This window comes from Leptonychotes weddellii, chromosome 7 (genome assembly GCF_054177405.1).
Source record: "Leptonychotes weddellii isolate Sample4059 chromosome 7, ASM5417740v2, whole genome shotgun sequence".
NCBI classification, from domain to species: domain Eukaryota; kingdom Metazoa; phylum Chordata; class Mammalia; order Carnivora; family Phocidae; genus Leptonychotes; species Leptonychotes weddellii.
This window is the reverse complement of record NC_138375.1, coordinates 70,363,067-70,383,477: the sequence shown is the minus strand read 5'-3', so window position 1 is coordinate 70,383,477 and position 20,411 is coordinate 70,363,067. Positions and strand designations below refer to the sequence as shown.

At 35.8% G+C, this 20,411-nt stretch overlaps 1 long non-coding RNA gene across 1 annotated transcript in view; it reads right to left on the bottom strand.

Moving 5' to 3' along the window:
- LOC145722641 (uncharacterized) overlaps positions 1–20,411 on the bottom strand; it is a 152,945-nt gene that overhangs the window by 102,757 nt on the left and 29,777 nt on the right. Inside the window, exon 2 of the long non-coding RNA XR_014147036.1 lies at positions 6,745–6,870. This is a non-coding gene — a long non-coding RNA (uncharacterized LOC145722641). The remainder of the gene's footprint in view (positions 1–6,744; positions 6,871–20,411) is intronic.

The following is a 20,411-nucleotide window of genomic DNA, read 5'->3' as shown; positions in this document are numbered from 1 at the left end:
GACTCTCCACACTATTAGTATAAATTAATATAAAGTTAATATGATGTAAAATTTACTTTGGATGATGTATGACTTTTTCTAGCCAATTAATATTTTATTGTACCACTAATAGCATCTGAAAGAAATGCAAAATACCGAAAAATGTTGTATTAGTTTTTTTTTTTTTTTTAAAGATTTTATTTATTTATTCATGAGAGACAGAGAGAGAGAGGCAGAGGGAGAAGCAGGCTCCCAAGGAGCAGAGAGCCCGATGCGGGACTCGATCCCAGGACCCTGGGATCATGACCTGAGCCAAAGGCAGACGCTTAACCATCTGAGCCACCCAGGCGCCCTGTTGTATTAGTTTTCTATTTCTGCGTCATAAATCATCACAAACTTGGTGGCATAAAACACAAATTTCCCCTAGCAGATTGATAGCAGTAATAGTAGTAGTAACATTAGTAGTAGTAGTACTAGCTACAGTTGTAGTCTGACACTGATCTTGGATCTCAGTGGGCTAAGATCAAAGTGCCTGCATTCCTTTACCCAGGCTCTAGAGGAGAATCTGTTTCCTTGATTTTCTCAGTTTCTAGAGGCTGCCCACATTTCTTGCCTTGAGGTCCCCTCACTCTCACTTCAAAGCCAGCAACATATGTCTCTGAACTTCTTTACTATTCACATCTCCCTCTGACCACAGCCAGGAAAGAATCTCTGCTTTTAAGGACCCCTATCATTAGAATGGGGGTACTCAGATAATCTAGGACAATCTCTCAATCTCCAAATCTGGACATGTAAGGACTTCCGTTTTGCCATGTGAGCTAATCTATGTACAGGTTCTAGGAATTAGGATATGGTCATTTTGGGGAGCCTGTTATTCTGTCTACCCCACACAGCTAAATCACAGCAAACCACTAAAGAGGATTTAACCAGGTCACCAGGTGTTCTTTACCTTGGCTCAGTTTGGCCCCTTATGTAGTCTTTATTACCTACTTCTCCCCAATCTTTGTAATTTTCTCTTGTCTGTGTAACTCCACATCTTTCTTTATACACCTCCCATCAAGCTTTTATTGTTTTTTAAAATGCTTGTTTATGGTACAATTTATTAATTTATTAGGAATTTGCCTTTTTAAAAACCTGTCAGTGTTTATTAAAATTAGTACTGTTGGGGTGCCTGGGTAACTCAGTCGGTTAAGTGTCTGCCTTCAGCTCAGGTCATGATCTCAGGGTCCTGGGATCGAGTCCCACATCAGGCTCCCCGTTCAGCGGGGAGTCTGCTTCTGCCTCTACCCTTCCCCCCTGCTCATGATCTCTCTCTTTCACACTCTCTCTTTCTCTCTCTCAAATAAATAAAATCTTTAAAAAAAATAGTATTGTTTTCTTTCTGTTTGTGCTCTGTTTACAAAATTGCAGTTTGATGGGTTTGCCCCCAATTCTATCTTTCATATAAGCCTTCTTTGTAGTGTACAATTTGGCAGAATATAAGGTTTTCCAGGAATACATATGCCACATTATGGATATGTGTATTTTGCTTTTCTCTTTATTCTTTCCATGAAAGAGAACTAGAACATCCTTTCTTGCCTTATCATATCTAAACTGGAGGGCAATGAATCCCAAACCTATATTTCTCTCCTCACTGTTTGTATAAAATCAGTTTCCAATCTTAAATGATATACTTTGTACTTTCACTTTCTTCATTGTTATGACAAATTTACTAAAACTAACTTTTAATCTTCTTTCTTGACCAACTAGCTTCCCTTCCAGCCATCCCTTTATTTTCAACTATTACTTGTGCCAACTGTGCCCTTCTTACCTAGACTTAGTCATCAAATACCTTGATATTTCTACCTTTGAAATTCTTTCATGATAAATTCTGGCCTCTAATGCCATGGTCCTAAATTGTATTTAAAGTTATAAAACTGGCATCCAAGCAATTACACAATCACATCTTAATCTACCTATCCACCATCATCACTACCAACATACTGTCATAATCAACCATGCCGACAGCAATGTTTATTGCATGCCTATAATATGCACTGTGCCACGCACAACTGAGAATTATAAAGAAGAATGAAATATGGTTCTGGCCCATAAGAGTTTATTTGATCAGTATAGATTTCATGTAAATTAACATATAAATTGGAGAATAATGTAAAATAAGAACTAGGTGAAGGACACAAACAGAAATGCTATAAAGGCTTGAAAGAAAGATCTATATGGAGCCTTCACATATCTGGAGATTTTAATTGTTACTCTCTCCAATGGAAGAGCCACTCCTCTAGCCAGATCAGCCTCCTTATTTTCATTGAATCATGAATATTCATACACTTCTAAATGCTGTGCTCATTTCACTTGGCAAAGCACTCCTAAGCTTCACCTTCTTACTAAATTTTAATATTTAATTTCAATTTAACTTAGATTTTCTAATCTATCAGTCAAAACTTAATTAATTCTACACAGTTTTGCTGAAAGAAGTATATACTGCCACTAAGTGAAACTAGAGATACTCTTCTGGATCAAGCAGCTTATCTTTTCATGCTCATGGTTACCTGAGAGAAAAGAATAATATGCATCTCCTTTGATTTATGCATTTTGCACAAAGTAAAATATTTTACTAAAGCAACTAAATTAAAATAATAACTATTGCTGCTAATTTTTTTTAAGGATACAACTTAATAAATTATTTTTGACCACATAAATGATATTCTATGAGTCCAAGAACCTAAGCATAACTATCAATGTATCCAACACAGGACGTATCTTATGAATATTTTTTAAATAGAATGGACAATGTATACATATATATGATATATTATCATATGATATATATGTCAGATTAAATTGCTCTTGATCTTAAATTATAAAACCTCTTACAGAAGATTTTAGGACAGGTAACTAATAAACAAATTCTCAGTTTTTGAGAAGGTTCCTTTTACATTGATAAGTTTAGAAGTAATGCTTTTTTAAAAAAGCAGATTTTCACATTTCTTAGGCTGCAGAGTATAAACAAATGGGAAATCTGTTCGACTGTGAAAACAAAAAAGGTGAGAAATTCAGAGCTTTTTATTTTGCCATTCCTATGAGCTGTATGTCTTAAAGTGTGTATTTTACTAAGACAGAAGTTCTAACATTGCCAAGCATGACCTTTAAATTTCAGTTCCTCTTAAAACTAAAAAATATGTTTTAAGTCTTCCATTTTTTTTTCCATCAGTCTCAGTTTAAGCATCTAATGGTCCTGTTATGATCACCATCTTCTTCTTAGAATATGGACTTTTCCCTAAACAGAAATAAAATAAGGCTCCTACAAAGCAAGATAGTTATTTGGTATGCTTGCCAATATTCTTGTGGAAGAAGTTAAGTGGCAGGATATCTAAGACATTCAGATTTAAATCCAGAAATAAAAAATTCTTGACATTTCATAAAATTTAAGAGGTTGGTCATGGTTTCATAAAACTCACTGATTTTATTATAGTATTCCCAGCTTTTCCAAAGTTTCACTACTAAGTTTAACTGTAATGGTACTTTGTGGACTGAGTAAAGATAAATTTTAGTGTTTTCATCCTGCTCAAACTTTCTTAAATTTCTACATTCCTTAGCAATGTTAGTTCACAAAGTTGCTTTAAGTCAAATTCTTCAAAGCAATCCCACCTATACATTTTTTTCATCTTGAACTTTCTTACAAATTATCTTTGCTAAATTATTACATGCAACAGAGCTACCTTTATAGAGAAGTGTAACTTATTCTGAATGCAACTCTTTAGTGATGCTTTGAAATTGGTACTTCCTTTCCCCCTATTTTGGCTTTCAAACAACTTGGTGGGAGTCAGGAGAAGTATGGATATATTACTGAGTTTCTGCTTGGCAACTCCGCAAAAGACTCCTACACTAATTTGCCACGCCTTTTGGGCTATTGCTAAGGAGTTATGCTAATGTCAGCTGGAGGCAAATCAACCCAGCCCTCTAATGTTTGACTAGCTTCAACTCACTGACCTATATTTCTCATAGGGTCTCCCTTGAATTAACATTGTCTTACTCAGAGAATATATATTCAGTATCTCCTACTGTAGGTCAAATGGGAACTGTTCCCTGGGAAAGAATGTGAGTAATTTGGCTGAGAAATGTGCTGGACTGTGTGAAATTGTTTTGGCCACTGTGCCCCGTTTTCCCCCTTCTGTGGTCTCCTTTTATCATAGGGGCTGGAAGCCTGGGAACTTCAAGAACATTTTCAAGAATTCCTGCCAGTATGGTCCTAGGTTAGATTCTGCCAATGAGAGGAACTAATGTAATTCTGGAAGGCATAGGAAAAGCAACAACAATTATTATTCTCATGGCTGTGGATGGCATTTACCAAGGCCTAAGCATCGAGATTTTGCCAGCAGCTTCCTGGTATCGTCCAAAGAAATCACCTGCTTTAGTGCAGGGGGCGGTGAAATCAGTGGCATTGATTTTTTTATAATCTAAACATTTCCTGATTTCCTAAATGATACAGTGGCCTCCCTAACTTCTTTCCCAAGCCTTCTAATGGTTTTTAAATCCCCTTTATTAAGCCATTTGTTGTGTGAAATAGCTGGAGTTCTTTCCAGCTTCCTACTGAACAGCAATAGATATAGAGCCTCTGGAAGAAAAGGAATCCAGAATTCATCTCCTTTTTAAAGCAGGTGGTCCTGACTGAGGCAAGAAACCAAAGATCCCAAATAAAAACTCACCAAGAGGAAAAGGTGAGAATAGGCTGGTGATCTGGAATCAGCTTCAAGGCTGTCCATACAGAGTTTATTTGGACATGTGTAAGTAAGGCTAAAAACCACCTGTCCCAGGCAACCAGGCAAAATGACATGCTTTGGAATTATTAGCTGGGCATGCAAATGACAACTGAAAGTTGTAACTTTGAAAGCATGTAAGATACCATCTCTGCTTGTGTAGATATTAAGCTCAGCAAGAACCAGTGTAGCATTAAAGAGAGATGCATCATATCTCATCTCCATCCCTCACAGAGATGGAAAAGTCATCATCAGCAGAAACCTTCCCAGTCTTCCAACAGATCTACAAACAGACCTCCATCTGAAACCTTTCCTTCTTTTTCATAACAATATAGGAATTCTGTATGAACCAATTCAAGATTAGACCTGCTTTCTCAGTGATCTACAGCTTTTAGTTATCCTGTCTCTGCCTCTTTCTTCAGTTCCTTGCCACCCAAAATAATGTTAATAAGCGTGCAAATGTGTTTGCTCCAGGAACTTGAAACTACAAAAAAGATCTCTTTTAACCAATATTAAAGTCTACTCTACAAAAAGATCTCTTTTAACCAACTTTAAAGTCTACTTTACCTGCCTTATTATTAGCCAAACTTTTCAAAATAGATTTTTATTTACACTGTTTCTGTTTTACTACCCCCAAACATCTGTCAACTCATTCCATTTTAGCTTCTTTAAATTTTCACTATTCCTCAAAACCTTCTCTGGCTATGGTCATTCATTCATTCATGCATTTTTTTCATTTAACAAATATTCACACAGCCTTATGTTAGGAGTTACATATATACATATAACTTATAAAATATATATTTTATATATATATCATATATATATTTTACATATATAATACATATATCTGCTAATATAATGCTGCATGATAGATAGATACATAGATACATAGATAGATGGATAATAGATAGATAAATAGATGGGGTCATTTCTCATATCCATCTACTGTCATTTCCCGGCCAGTGAAAAAAGGAAAAAAGGAAATGTAGGACAAGCAGGGTTTTTTTAAGTATATAATCTGAAACTTGCATACATCATTCATGTATATATATGTGAAAAAGGGAAAGTGTCCCTGCCTTGATTAATGATGTTTATGTTGCAAATGCAATCAGCATCTTTTTCCTAATCAATTTATTCTTTGTAAAGTTAGAAAAAAAGTGTAACACAAACTTACCACAAGTTAAAAAATATGAGGATAGATCTATAAATGGAAATGCAGTAATCTTTCCCCAACTAATTAGTTAATTTTAGTAGTTTGATGTAGATTCTTCCACGCATTTCTCTATACTCACATAATTTAGGTTGCAACACATGAAATTGCTGATATTCTACTGTTTTTTTACTTGCAGCAGTATCAAATGACTGAACCTAATACATATGTACATGTATAGAGATTTAAAAATATGAATGGTGGGGCGCCCAGGTGACTGAGTTGGTTAAGCATCTGCCTTTGGCTCAGGTCATGATCCCAGGGTCCTGGGATGGAGTTCAGCATTGGGCTCCTGGCTTCTCAGGGAGTCTGCTTCTCCCTCTGTCCCTCCTCCCACTCCTTCCCTCAATCTCTCTCTCTCTCTGTCTCTCATTCTCTCTAATAAATAAATAAAATCTTTAAAAAAATATGAATGGTTATATGAATGGATAATATCTGTGTTCACCTTTGTTGGGGAAATGTAAAAACAAAATCTTCTGCCAACCTGGAAAAATGTTTCCACACAGGTAGGAGAGAAAATACTTATTGAATAAGCATTAAACAAGAATATGATGAGCATAATAGGCAATCCACTAAGAGATTGCAAAGACAAAAGGAAATCTCACTCTTCTACATAACCAAGCAGATACAATGCATTTCATTTGTGTTGTGAGGATAAACAGTAACTATTGTTTCAAGTAAGAGGACTTGACAGCACCATTTGTCACACATAGTTCATTCTAAATTCACCTGATAATTGAGATGACTCATTGTGCTAGTTAATTGAATTTACCCAAAGGCAAATTAAATTCTTACCTTTATGACCAGAGGTAGTTTTGCAAGTTGGCTAAGTTTGGGCTCCTCCTACCTGCCCACAGAAACTGGGATATAGGAGTGCTATCTTCTTTAAGGATTACATTTCAAACGGGTGATTCCCAGGTCCTAGAGAAAGATATTCCTGGATTATAAAAATGACAAGAGGCTTATTTAGACTTTAAAAAGATTTACATACATTTCAAAGAGAATTTATAACCACAAGTTTTCTAAAGTAAATGTTTGAAAAAAGGAAAGGTAGGATATCTCTTCCCTTATTTTTCACAGGGAGGATTAAGCCTCCTAAATTTGTACTTAACCTTCCATCTTACATATCAAGAATCAAAACATTTACATAAAATTAACTACCTTTATTTTTATCACAAAATGTTATCACCCAATATTTGAATAGTTGGGGTCTCTATGGTAGTAACTGTGATGCGCCGAAGAGTGAGGTTCTTGTCTCACTGAGTCGAAGAATGAATCTTGCGGACAAAGGACAGTGAGTAAAGAGATAGAAGTTTGTTAAGCAAGGATACAGAAAAAAAGTTCTCAGGAGTGAAAGGGGTCCCGACAGGGTTGCCACTGAGGGCTTTTAGGGATGGTCTATTATAGAAAGCTAACCAGGGAACTTAAATCTTTTTAACATCTCTATTGATAGCACCATTGAGTAAGGACTAGTGATAACACCTTCAATGGCTTACTTCCTTTTTAGGATCCGGGTAATTCTTGGTTGGTCATTAAGTAGCTGTTATAACAAGACCTCACCTCTGACACCTAGGACAGGATGGTCAGGTTTGTCCCTTATCTCTGGTTTCCTTTCATCTCCCACATTTTGAATTTTGTGAGCCTGATCCTATGGCCCCCTACCTATCTCTCCCTACCTAGCCCCACGTGTCCCTTACTCAACTATAGAAAGCAGAAAAGAGACTATGGAAAAGTTGGGTTAATAAATTTATAGGGGCACCTGGGTGGCTCACTCAGTTAAGCGTCTGACTCTTGATTTCGATTCAGGTCATGATCTCAGGGTCCTGGGACTGAGCCCCAAGTAGGGCTCCTTGCTCAGTGGGGAGTCTGCTTGAGGACTCTCTCAGTCCCTCTGCCCCTCCCCCAGTCTCTCTCTCACTCTCTCTCACATGGGCACTCTCTCTCTAAAATTAAATAAATAAAGAAACAAACAAACAAATAAATAAATATATAGGATAAGAGGGTTAGTCAAGAAAGCAAGTCCCATAGTCAGTAATCCATGTAGGTATTATTTTCAGATAACTGAGCAAGTAAAATTATCTATACACAAGTAAATTTCTGTCAATTTTATTTTGGGTAAACAATCATGATCAAACTGAATAAATTCTACCACTATTTTTTAATAATTTAGAAATAAGAACATGATTATTGCATGTTTCCCGTCTCCTATTGTAGAAATTCAATTATATATTGAAAAACCACAACTAGTAAAACATGAAGGCATAAATGAAATACATCACACAGTTATGTAGACAAGGAAATAATGCACATTTAGCTCATGTTTTCTTATCTGAATAACCACACAATACATTTCACTTTTGCACATAGGCGATACTTTATTAGTATGTTTATCATACTAAACTATATTTAATTTTGTATTCCTGATGCTTGCACATTTCCTGGAACAATGATGACACCCACTAACTGTTTATTAAATTTTAAAATGACTTTATTCTAAACCTAATAACTGTTAATTGAATTAAATTTTAGAATGACTTTAGTTTAAAATTCTCCAAGCATTAACCTCTCTATTGATTTTAGGATTACTTCTTTGCCCCAAAAAACTAGGTAATTTAAAATTCTGTCCACAAGAGAGCTAGTATTTGCAGAGTACCACATGCGAGCATTTTACATGCTCTATATCTTTGACCCTCATAAAAATACTAAAATGTAGGTATTTATGTTTGTTAAGATATAGGTTAAGCTACTTTAACAGAGACCCAAATATACATTGACTTAAAAAAAATACATGTTTATTTCTTCCTCAAGGAATATTTAATACCTAGGGTGATCCAGAGTGGATTATCCCGAGAGGGCTCTGCCAGACTCCAGGTAGAGCTTAGTCCAAGATGGGGCTGTTTCCCATGTCCAGCTGTTGCCATTTCCCAGTCAGTGGAAAAAGGGAAAAAGTAAATGGAAGACAAGCAAGATTTTTCAAGGATATTATCTGAAAGTTGCATATATTATTTGTGTTCTCCTTTTGGCTAGAACATGGTCAGATGGTCACAGCAACAAGGGAGGCTAAGAAATGTAGTCTCTAGCTGTAGAGCAGGAGCCCTACTAAAATATGTGTGTGTATAATGGAGTAGGTTGAGGTAGATGTACTGGGAATCACTGTGATGTTAATGTGGTATAACCTTTAGAGTCCCTCACCTACCCAGCCTCCTTCCGAGGCCCTGGAGAACAGGGAGCTAGCAAACTATTCATTTTTTTATTACGTATGTTTTTTTCTTAACACTTCCAAAAGATAAATCTGTCCCTGACATGCAGGGCTCATCTATAAAAGATACACAAAGAATGAATTCTGGAGGAAAATTCAGTTTCTTCCCCAAAATAATTTCCTTTTTTTTTTTTTTTTTTACCATTGAGTTCCAGAGAGGTTAAGTATCTTGCAAAAAGTCACATAGAGCTGGAGCTAAAATTAGAACCTGGGGTCTCTATGACTCAAAGACTTTTGACTATTATATTTCTAGGGCATCAATTGCTCATATCTTTTAGAATTTTATTTCCTCCTGGAAATCGAATAGTGCCTTCTGGCACTATCTCAGAGAAAAGCTGGACAATCTAGAAATTATGAGGTAATTGGTACATTGCTTTGTCCCTATCTGTTCAGATGATCTTGAGAGACAAAGTGAAAGTGAAAGAGAACATGCAAAGCCCAGCTGCCAAGCTGACGTGACAGCCAGTTAGTTGGGGTGATGCCACTCTCAGATCAACCCAAAGGTTAGTAACACAGATGCAGTCAAAGATCTGATGGATAGAGGCTGTGAACTCTGTATCAGTAACTTACAGTGAATGCCTGGAGGTGGCAGATGAAGAGGCCTATCATCAATTAAGCATGGCAGCCCATTTTTATAAAATTGTCAGAGGGGATTATTAAATTTCACATCTTAGTTTGCTTGGGGAAAAAATCAAATAACACTAAAGGTTGCATTTTAAAAACAATGTTTAGTGTAAACTCTTGCTTCTGGCCTCATGTCAAGCCATCAAAGAGGTGCTGTACAATTTGATCCATGCTTTTCATTTTCCATTTCTGAGCCAAGGTATTTCTTCATAATTATTATTAAAAGTTTTTTTAATCTGATTATTAATTTTTAGTGTAATAATTTCATAACTTGGAGAAATATTTAATTATCAAGAAAACAATCTTAACGTCTGAATATGAGTGCAAGTGGAATACTTATTCAGCATATTGGCTTAAATGCACAGTACTCAAAATAATATTCTGTAATGACCCTTGGATGCAAAATTTGCTTTTTATAAATTTCCTTATTCACAGTAAATTCAGAAAAAACATGCTGCATTAAGTCATGGTGGACTTAAACTGGTCTGTCTCTAGATGTGTTTTTTTTTTTTTTTTTTTTTTGGATTTCAAGACTTGATTCAGAGGGTTCCATCTAGTTTGAGTTAAATTTATTATGGATCAGCTTAATTATCTACCCATTTATACTAAATCTTAAACTTCCTGTAATATGTCAAATTCCTATGAATGCCAAAATTATTTGGTAGTACATTGGAAAAATTTAAAAGACCCAATATAACACTTTTTAAAAGGCGATTATAGGGCGCCTGAGTGGCTCAGTTGGTTAAGCGACTGCCTTCAGCTCAGGTCATGATCCTGGAGTCCCGGGATCGAGTCCCGCATCGGGCTCCCTGCTCGGCAGGGAGTCTGCTTCTCCCTCTGACCCTCCCCCTCTCATGCTCTCTCTCTCTCTCTCTCTCATTCTCTCTCTCAAATAAATAAATAAAATCTTTAAAAAAAATAATAAAATAAATAAAAGACGATTATAGTGATAACACAATCACTATTAAGGTATAACAAGTTTTCAAAGCATCTAGAAACCATTCACAGTTATTTTACCATGCACATTTTCACACTTAGCATTGTGATATAGTTTCAGTCCCTGTTTACTAACTTAATATGACTGGCTGAATACCCTCTTAAGGAAATTATTTTTCTCTAGCATTGGATTAATATTATCCTATGCTTCTTACTTTTTATTGGCAACAAGGTATCCCCAATTCTATATCATGATCCACTCAAATTAATGACCTATTTGATGGACATCACTAAAATAGTTTGCAAATTTGATTCTAACAAAATGAAATGTCACACAATCATCAACTTGAGGTGGTACACTGAAAAGAGCTCGGGGTACCAGAAAGCTGTGGAAATTGTTGAAAATAACTATTCTATATATTGATATGAAGAAAAAGATCATAGAATTCTGGAATTATAAAGCATAGGAGTTATTTAGGCCAACACTCTAATTAAATAGGCCATGGACCAAAAACTAGCTTTGATAAAGTTCCTAAAATGACTTGGCACCTGAGCCAAGGTTTGGACCTAGTTACTGCCTTGCCAAAGATCATACATTCCCCCAAAATGGCATGGATACAATGAAAAGAGCAGTATTTGAATATACTTATATGAACTGAACAAATTATGGATCAGCATTTTATCCTATTCAAACTTCTCACCTATTAAGTAATTCTTTGTGCCCTCCTAACCCTCCTTATATCATCCTAGATGGAGAATAAAATCATGTGGTTGTGGTGCTGAGAAAGTTTGCGCTCTCTTTTATGTTCCAAAACGTTCCACCTAGTAACAAGTAAATGTAAATTAATTGTTTGACTGGCTCAGTGCCTGATTGGTTGACTTTAGAATAACTGGTTGACTGATTGTCTGACAGACTAGGGCTTTTCAGGGAGGGTCAAGTTTACAATTCTCTACAGGCTCTAGTAAACTTCCAGTGTCAAATGTTATCGACAAATCTGCTATCTGGAGTAACTTGGTACTCAATAGTTTTTAGTGAGACAAATTTCTAAAAATAACAGAAATCTCTAAATCTTTCTTAATCCAACCACCATCTTTATGCCATTTTACACAAATGTACTAATTTTTAAAATTAAAGAATGTTCAATGTCTAAGGATGAAATTATATCGAGAGTAATTCAACAACACCTGATATTATGTGAAAGACAGACATAATATGTGATATTATGATGCAAGAATAATATAGCACATATATTTCAAGATTTGGATATAAATGTGATGTCTTTCAAAAGGCAAATTTTCAATACAAGCTTTAAAATTAACATTTATCAACTTTTTCTATTTAAAATTTACTGTAGTAATTTGATGCATTTTGGTCTTGCATTTGTGTTTGGGAAACATGTTTTTTGCAAACTTTACAGAAAAATATTTGGACAAATTAAAAATCATTGCAACAGTACGCATAGATCATGTTTCCCTTATTTTCTCCTTTTCTGATTTCTCCATCTTTCATTTTATGAGAAGACATCAACAGAGGATAAAAATAAATAAATTACTACGAAAGACAACATTGATTGGTTCTTAGGGAGAAATCATAGTGAGAATCATTTCTTTTATGTGACTAAAGAATCTCTTTTTAATGTTCTTATTAATGTTAACGGAACCTAAAAATGTGAACATGCTTGACTACAGTTCACCTGCATTAGGTAAACTGTGTCTCAAATTCTTTAAGGAATAATTTTTGTATGTTCATTTTCTTTCTTCCATTTCCCACCAAACTTCCAATTATTTTAGAGTAAACACTACAGTAAGACATTATATAAATGTGATTATTTTATTTTAAAAGATTTATTTATTTATTTGAGAGAGAGAGAGGGAGGATGCACCCGGGGTGGGGGGAGGGGCATAGGGAGAGAATCTCAAGCAGACTCCTCCCTGCTGAGCACAGAGCCCAGTGCGGGGCTCAATCCCACAACCCATGAGATCATGACCTGAGCCGAAACCAAGAGTCAGATCTTCAACTGACTGAGCCACCCATGTATCCTGTGATAATTTTAAAGTACTATAGTAAAACATTGTGTAAATATGAGAATTTTAAGAAATATCATAATTTTAAAATGTACACAGTGCTTGGTCCTTTATATTACCTTAAGAATTTCAAGATTTATACACAAACATAAATGCTAAGATGGAAATGCCTAGGCTTTGTTCTGTTGTTATATGAAAGAGTACTTATAATATCAGATTTTAACTTAACCAAAACCAAACTAAAATGAAAAACACCATTGTAATGAGCCATATGGCTGCTTCATTCTAAACTGGTTATTTTTAAAGAGCCAGCCTCCAATATTCTTCCCCAGAGAAAGAATAAAAATAGCATTACAACTATGCACATCAAATCTACACTATTTAGCCAGTCATTGTGTTAACTGGTACTAAATTCTTGAATAGCATAGTACTACAACACAGGTCATCTGGATGACTGCAAATGGATAATCTTCATGTGATCAGGGATTAATCTTGGGGACACAGCCTTTGTGGAGATTGCTACAAAACACAACACTAAGTCTGAAGAGGCAGGGATGGAAAGAGTCATCTTTTTCATGTGAACAGTGAATCTTCTTTGAATGTTACCACTGCTACTCAAAGATTCTTATACTAAGAGAAAGATTCCATTTCACCATACAGTTACATCTCATTTTATTGTATTCTTCATAGATATTGAATTTTTTACAAATTGAAGATTCAAGATGTCAGTGGAGAAAGTAACTACAGACGTGATGGAAAAAACAAGGGAACTACAATTGGAGATTGTAGCCTGAAGATGTGACTGAATTCCTTCAATCTCATGATTAAACTTCTAAGAGATGAGGATTTGCTACTATGGATGAGCAAAGATAGTGATTTCTTGAGATGGAATCTGCTCCTAGTGAGGATGCTGTGAAGATTGTTGAAATGACAACAAAGGGTTTAGAATATTACATAAAGTTAGTTGATAAAGCAGTGGCACAGTTTGAAAGGATTGATTCCAATTTTGAAAGTTCTACTGTGGGTAAAATGCCATCATACAGCATCATATGTTACAGAGAAATTGTTCATGAAAGGAAGAGTCAATTGATGTAACAAACTTCACTGCTGTCTTATTTTAAGAAATTGCCACAGCCAGCAACATTCAGCATCCATCACCCTGATCAGTCAGCAGCCCTCAGTATCGAGGCAAGACCCTCTATCAGCAAAAAGATTACAAATCCCTGAAAGCTCAGATAATGGCTAGCCTTTTTAGCAAAAAGTATTATTTATTTGTTTGTTTGTTTGTTTAGAGAGGATGCGCACAGAGGGAGAGGCACAAGGAGAGAGAGAGGGAGAGACTATCAAGCAGGCTCCACACACAGTGCAGAGCCCAATGTGAGGCTCAATCTAAGGACCCTGAGATCATGACCTGACCCGAAATCAAGAGTGAGAAACTTGACTGAGCCACCTAGGTGCCCTGAGCCACCCAGGGCCCTGGCAAAAGTATTTTTTAATAAAGGTATGTACACTGTTTTTTTAAGACATAATACAGTTGCAGACTTAATACACAATAGTATAGTAAACATAACTTATTATTATTTTTTAAAGATTTTATTTATTTGTTTGAGAGAGAGACAGCAGGAGCAGACAGGAGGGGCAGAGGGAGAAGGGGAAGCAGACTCCCCCCTGAGCAGGAAGCTCATTGTGGGGCTGGATCCCAGGACCCCAAGATCATGACCTGAGCTGAAGGCACATGCTTAACTGACTGAACTACCCAGGCTCCCCAACATAACTTTTATATACACTAGGATACCGAAACATTCATTTAACTCACTTTGTTGCACTATCGCTTTATTGCACTCTGGAACCCAACCCACAATATTTCTGGGTATGTCTGTATTGAAAATCATCCTCTTGGAAAACCACTTTTAGTCTAAAAATACCCTCAAAAAGGGTTCTGTTTCTTGAAGATAACTGTGGTTCAATTTCAGGTGATGTTTGGTAGCCTTTTTCAAATCTTTTGGAAATTTTTAAATTTTCTGTGGAGAGTTGAGGAGTGTGTAGATGGGAGAGTGGGAGTGGAAAAGTGGGAGTAAGCTGATAATATGGTATGATTGAAAAATGTTATGCTAACTGTGAACTTTAAGTTTTTCATTCGGTTCTATGGCAAATGGCAGCAGCTTCTTCTACAGGTTATGTACATCACAGATGTGGGTCCCCATTTGGCTTCATGGGTTGCAGTTTGTCCTCACAGGTTCCAATTTTTCTCTGTTCTCCCCTGCTACACATCCAGCTTTCCTTCTAGACCAATGGCCTAGCTGATCTTTTGAGGCTTGAGACCTAGCATGAGATGCAAAGTCAGCAGCCTTGCATAGATTTCTACACCAGCTCCCACAATTGTACGAGGTAAAAGTCTCTATGATAAATCTCTACTCTACATCACTGAGTGATTCTATTTCTTAGGCCAAATCCTGACAGATAAAGCAGTAATGCAGTGACATGAAGAAATTAATCAAAGGGATTAATGTCCAAACACTCTCAAAGGCAGTTAGCAGAAGAACCTAGGAGCCTTTATCTTCTTTGAGTGGATTTCACAGCCCTGAATTCATACGTCTATAGTCCTTATTTTATTTTAGAGACTATTTTATACAATAATACTGAGTTGCTCCAAAAGTAGAAAGAATATAGCTTCTCATAGCTACTCCTTCAGATATGTACTCTCAAGCCCATTAGAGTCTTCAGTCTCAAGTGCCTTGGTTCTCCTTTTCTCTGCCTACTTGCAACTACTTGGAGAGATTGTCCCTCAGGCTATTTTAGCAGCCCTTAAAACAAACAAACAAACAAACAAAAAAAAACTATCACAGGCTTTCTCTTTGTGTATTAAGAGTGAAATCTTTACAGTTTAGCAATCCACTGCAAACTTGTGTAGGAAGAGATGCTCACATTTTCTTTTCCTTCTTTAAGAGTCAGCCTAGGTGTGATATTTCTAGCAGAAGCACAGTAGAGCAATGACCACATCTTCTAGCACAGCACTAAATCACCCATAATGTGGAAGGGAGCAGTGGATATTAGCCCCCTGCCTAGGAGCTACCAGACAGCCATTTCCTTTTATTTCAGCAAACCTAGTTTTTGGTAACCTGGGCACTTCATTTTTCTTTCCTGACAGCAATATCTGAGTCACATGTCCATTATATGGGGCCCTTCTTTCTCTTTACAGTGTTATCAATTACTCTATAAGTATTAACTGAACACTTATCATGCACCATGCACAGAACTAAGCCTAGGCCTTGCCTAGAATAAGATATGTGATGAGGGAAGACTTTTTAGTTTGTCTGAGGACACAGCATACTCTTGGGGATGCAGGCTACCCAAAGTATATATACTTTTTAAATTTGACCTAATCTATCACTGCTAGAGTTTTGTGTAATGTGAACAGGATTATCATTCTTTTCTCTAGGTTAACCCTTAATGCTTCCATTACAGCACAATATGTAGGTGGGAAGAAGTGATTTATAGTTGACCTCTATAGTATGCTCATTAGATAAACTATGCCCAAGACTTATCCTCTAAACATAGATTCAAATGATTTTTCTATAGATTGCAGTGTAGATTGGGGAATCCTACTTATTACATAAAAAGAAAAATCAATTCCTTTTTGTACTCTTTTCCCATTCATCAGTACATCCTACCACAACACAGTTAAGACAGTCAGCAACCCATTCATACCAAATAGCAACAAAGGAGCAACATGTATTATTAACTTATTACAAATGCAAGTTTAAAACTAAAAGAAATCAAAATAGGGATTATATAAATGACTGCAATTTTACTAAAAGACAAAGCTTAGTTGTACACACACATGCAAAATAAACTGGTGTGCACTAAAATACTTCCCAAGGTAGAAACTCATCATTACATTTATAAGTAGAAGACATAGTAGACAATTTCTAAGTAGTATATTGAATTTTGTTAGAGTATCTGAATAAGCAACTGCAAAATAGTGCATTTACCAAAAGCAGTGATACCTAAAATATGTTTTCAAACCTAACAGGGAAAAAAAGAGCTTCCCCACTTCACCATTCAAGTTAAAATACTTTGGATTCATTTTTCAGTGTTGGTCGCTTTTTTCTTACTACTATATTAAGGATACATTAGTGCTTTTAAACCTAAATAATAAATATTTACAACAAAAAAACTACAAAACTATGCTGTTAAAGAAACCATTTCTGGAAGCATTTTAAAACTATGGACCATGTGAAAAAATATATAAAACAAACAAAATATATGTTGTCTCAGTCACTATTATTATTTATTTATTCATTTATATTTGCACTCTTGGTGCTTTTGGAAATGATTTAGGGCAACTTATAAAAAATACACAGTACAACAAAATGCATGAGAAAAAGAAGTGAAGAATTGTGGCAAGGGTAAATAAAGGTAGAAACAAAAGAATAAATTCAAAATTACACAAAATGCATGCCCTAGAGAACAGCTAACTAACACCAAGCCTCTAATTTGGCAGTTCACTGTCTGTAACAGTAAAGCCAGAAAAAACACAACCAGTTACTTGACCCATTGCTTCCAAAATATGAAGATAGGCTAGTTTCTCAAAGAAGCACATTTATTGTTCATATGGAGACCAAAGGTAAATATCTGCACTAGGCAAAGTGATAGGTTTTGTTTCTGCTATTGTTTTTAACGTGTGTGTGTGTGTGTGTGCTTCTGTAATTTTAACATATTCAACTTAGGCACAATTAAATATGTATGCATTTCTGGAGTACCAAAGTCCAGGTACATAGCACACAGCATTCTGGTCTTTTGCTTAATCCAATTATAGATTTAAAAATATCAGGTGAGATGATTCTTAATGATTTCTTAATTACAAACCATTGTGAATACCTGTGAAAATAATAGACTGGGGCGACTGGGTGGCTCAGTTGGGTAAGCGACTGCCTTCGGCTCAGGTCATGATCCTGGAGTCCCTGGATCAAGTCCCGCATCGGGCTCCCTGCTCGGCAGGGAGTCTGCTTCTCCCTCTGACCCTCCCAACCCTCCCCCCTCTCATGTGTGCTCTCTCTCTCAATCTCTCTCTCTCAAATAAATAAATAAAATCTTTAAAAAAAAAAAAAAGAAAGAAAATAATAGACTGTCCACTAAAATTCATATATATAAAATTCATAAATAATTTTAAGAAGCTCTTAAATACTCCTTTACCCAAGGTTAGGAAACCCTGATCAAAAAAAAAATTGATGGATTATTTAATTTTCATGAAATCCCTTGTATTTATTTCCACAAAGATTTTCAGACATTGAGCAGTAGTGAGTTTGAGGTTACTCTCCCCGATAAGCTCTAGTGCATGGATTCTGTGCTATCTCTTAAACCAAAGCCAAAGAGGAATTAATAGTTAAAAGCAGGGAGAAGAAACAACAGACCTTTATGAAAGAGAGAGAGATAAAGATAGAGAATAAAAATGACACACACACACACATACACACAATGTACCTAATATAATTGAAGGTCTTTCTTTTTCTGCACTGAGGACATATAACAGTTCCTGGGGTCTCCACAGGGCTATTAGGAAATCACACCATTGAATGAAAGCATAAATAGTGAAAGCTTTAAGGTCTGTAGGAAAAATGATGGCAATAATATTATATTATTCTAGAAAAGATGTGCAGCTCATTTTAGTCATACTTCCTGATTTTTTTTAAAGTGTGTATCTGTGTGTGTATTCTTCAGTAAAGCACACACAAATATTTAATAATAAAAGATCATAGTACATACTCCAATATACATGTCATTGCTGGATACAAAGCAGTAAATTGTTGGAAGACATGTACCAAAAGGCAATATATGCCTTTGGTTTTAGAAGAACTGATGTGAATTTATTCTTTCTGACGTTAATTACTTAATCAATTCAGTTGGCTCCAAATTTAAGAAAATGGATTCCTGTCATTTGCACCAAAGAGAATGTGTTCTATTCTATTTGTAAAGAACATGCTCAAAAAAATGGTAAAAGTGGCAAGTCAAGATTTTTCTTACCAAACTTATTTTTTTAAAAAGTATTAAAATATGAGTTCTGTATAAAATTTAGTAATGAGGTATCTACATCGATCCCAAATAGCTACATCTTAGGTATTATTTATGTATGAGATAAATTTAGAGATTATTCTGATAAAAACAGACTTGTGATTTACATGGACCAATGAATTCCTTTTTTAAATTTTTTTCAAAGATTTCATTTATTTGTTAGAGAGAAAGAGAGAGAGAGGAAGTGCACAAGCAGGGGGAGCTGCAGGCACAGGAAGAAGCAGGATCCCCGCTGAGCAAGGAGCCCAATGTGGGACTCGATCCCAGGACCCTGAGATAATGACCTGAGCCGAAGGCAGATGCTTAACTGATGGAGCCACCCAGGTGTCCCTGAATTCCTTTTTTTTATTAAACTGTTTTGAGTTTTGGTCACTTTTAACCAAATAGTATGGATATATATCCGTAAGTCCTAAGTCACTGAGATAAAGGACAAAGTAAGGTTGACAAAAGTTCCACATTATTTAATATTCTTGTCAACAGAAATTTCCACAGTGAGGAATAATATAGAGTTCAGTAATGAAATCATTATACTTTAAGCTAGACTACTCTTCAAGTAAAGAAGTAGACATAAAAAGTCCAGACTAAAAATTGTCAAGAACAGAGTTTACTAAACATTTTATATGGAATATCTATGAATAGGACCATAATATACTGAAAGTATAAGCTTGCTTTAAAAAATGGATAAATTTCGACCAAACTTACTCTACTTTCCCTTGTTACTACTACTCATCTTTCAGATCTATACTTCATGTCTCTTTTTCAGAAAACCTTCCTTCAACTGACAAACTAAACCAGGGTGCTGTTATGATTTCTAGTTTTACCTTTTACTTTTGTATAGCTTTTTATTATGAATTAAATTTCTGTACCTCTCTAGAATCCTTTAATAGCAGTACTCCTCACCCCTGGAAACTGTGAGTCTTGAGAGTGTTGCTTTCTTCTTTCTCTTTTCTTCTTTGCTAGCTCACCCTTGTGCTTGCTCACACTCTCACTCCCTCTCTTGCTCTCATTCAGTCATGCTAGCTTGTGTTTGCTCCCTCCCTCTCTCTCTCTCATTTGGTTTGGTTTGGTTTTGGTTTCCATCATACCCTCAGCACCCAAAATAGTGTCTGAAACTTGAAGGCAGTAAATCAGTATTTGTTAAATTGATAAATGAATGGAAGAATAACTGGACATAAGAATGGGTAGCTGGTTTAACATCCATGCATTATCTTCTCCCATTCTGTAGGCTGCCTTTTAGTTTTGTTCATTGTTTCCTTGACTGCAAAGAAGATTTTATCTTGATGTAGTCCCAAAAGTTCATTTTTGCTTTTGTTTCCCTAGCCTCAGGAGATGTGTCTAGTAAGAAGTTGCTACAGCCCATGTGAAAGAGGTTGCTGCCTGTGTTCTCCCTCTAGGATTTTGATGGTTCCCTGTCTCACATTTAGATCTTTCATCCATTTTGAATTTATTTTTGTGTATGGTATAAGAAAGTGGTCCAAGAGCTACCCTACGATCCAGCAATTGCACTACTGGGTATTTACCCCAAAGATACAAAAGTAGGGATCCG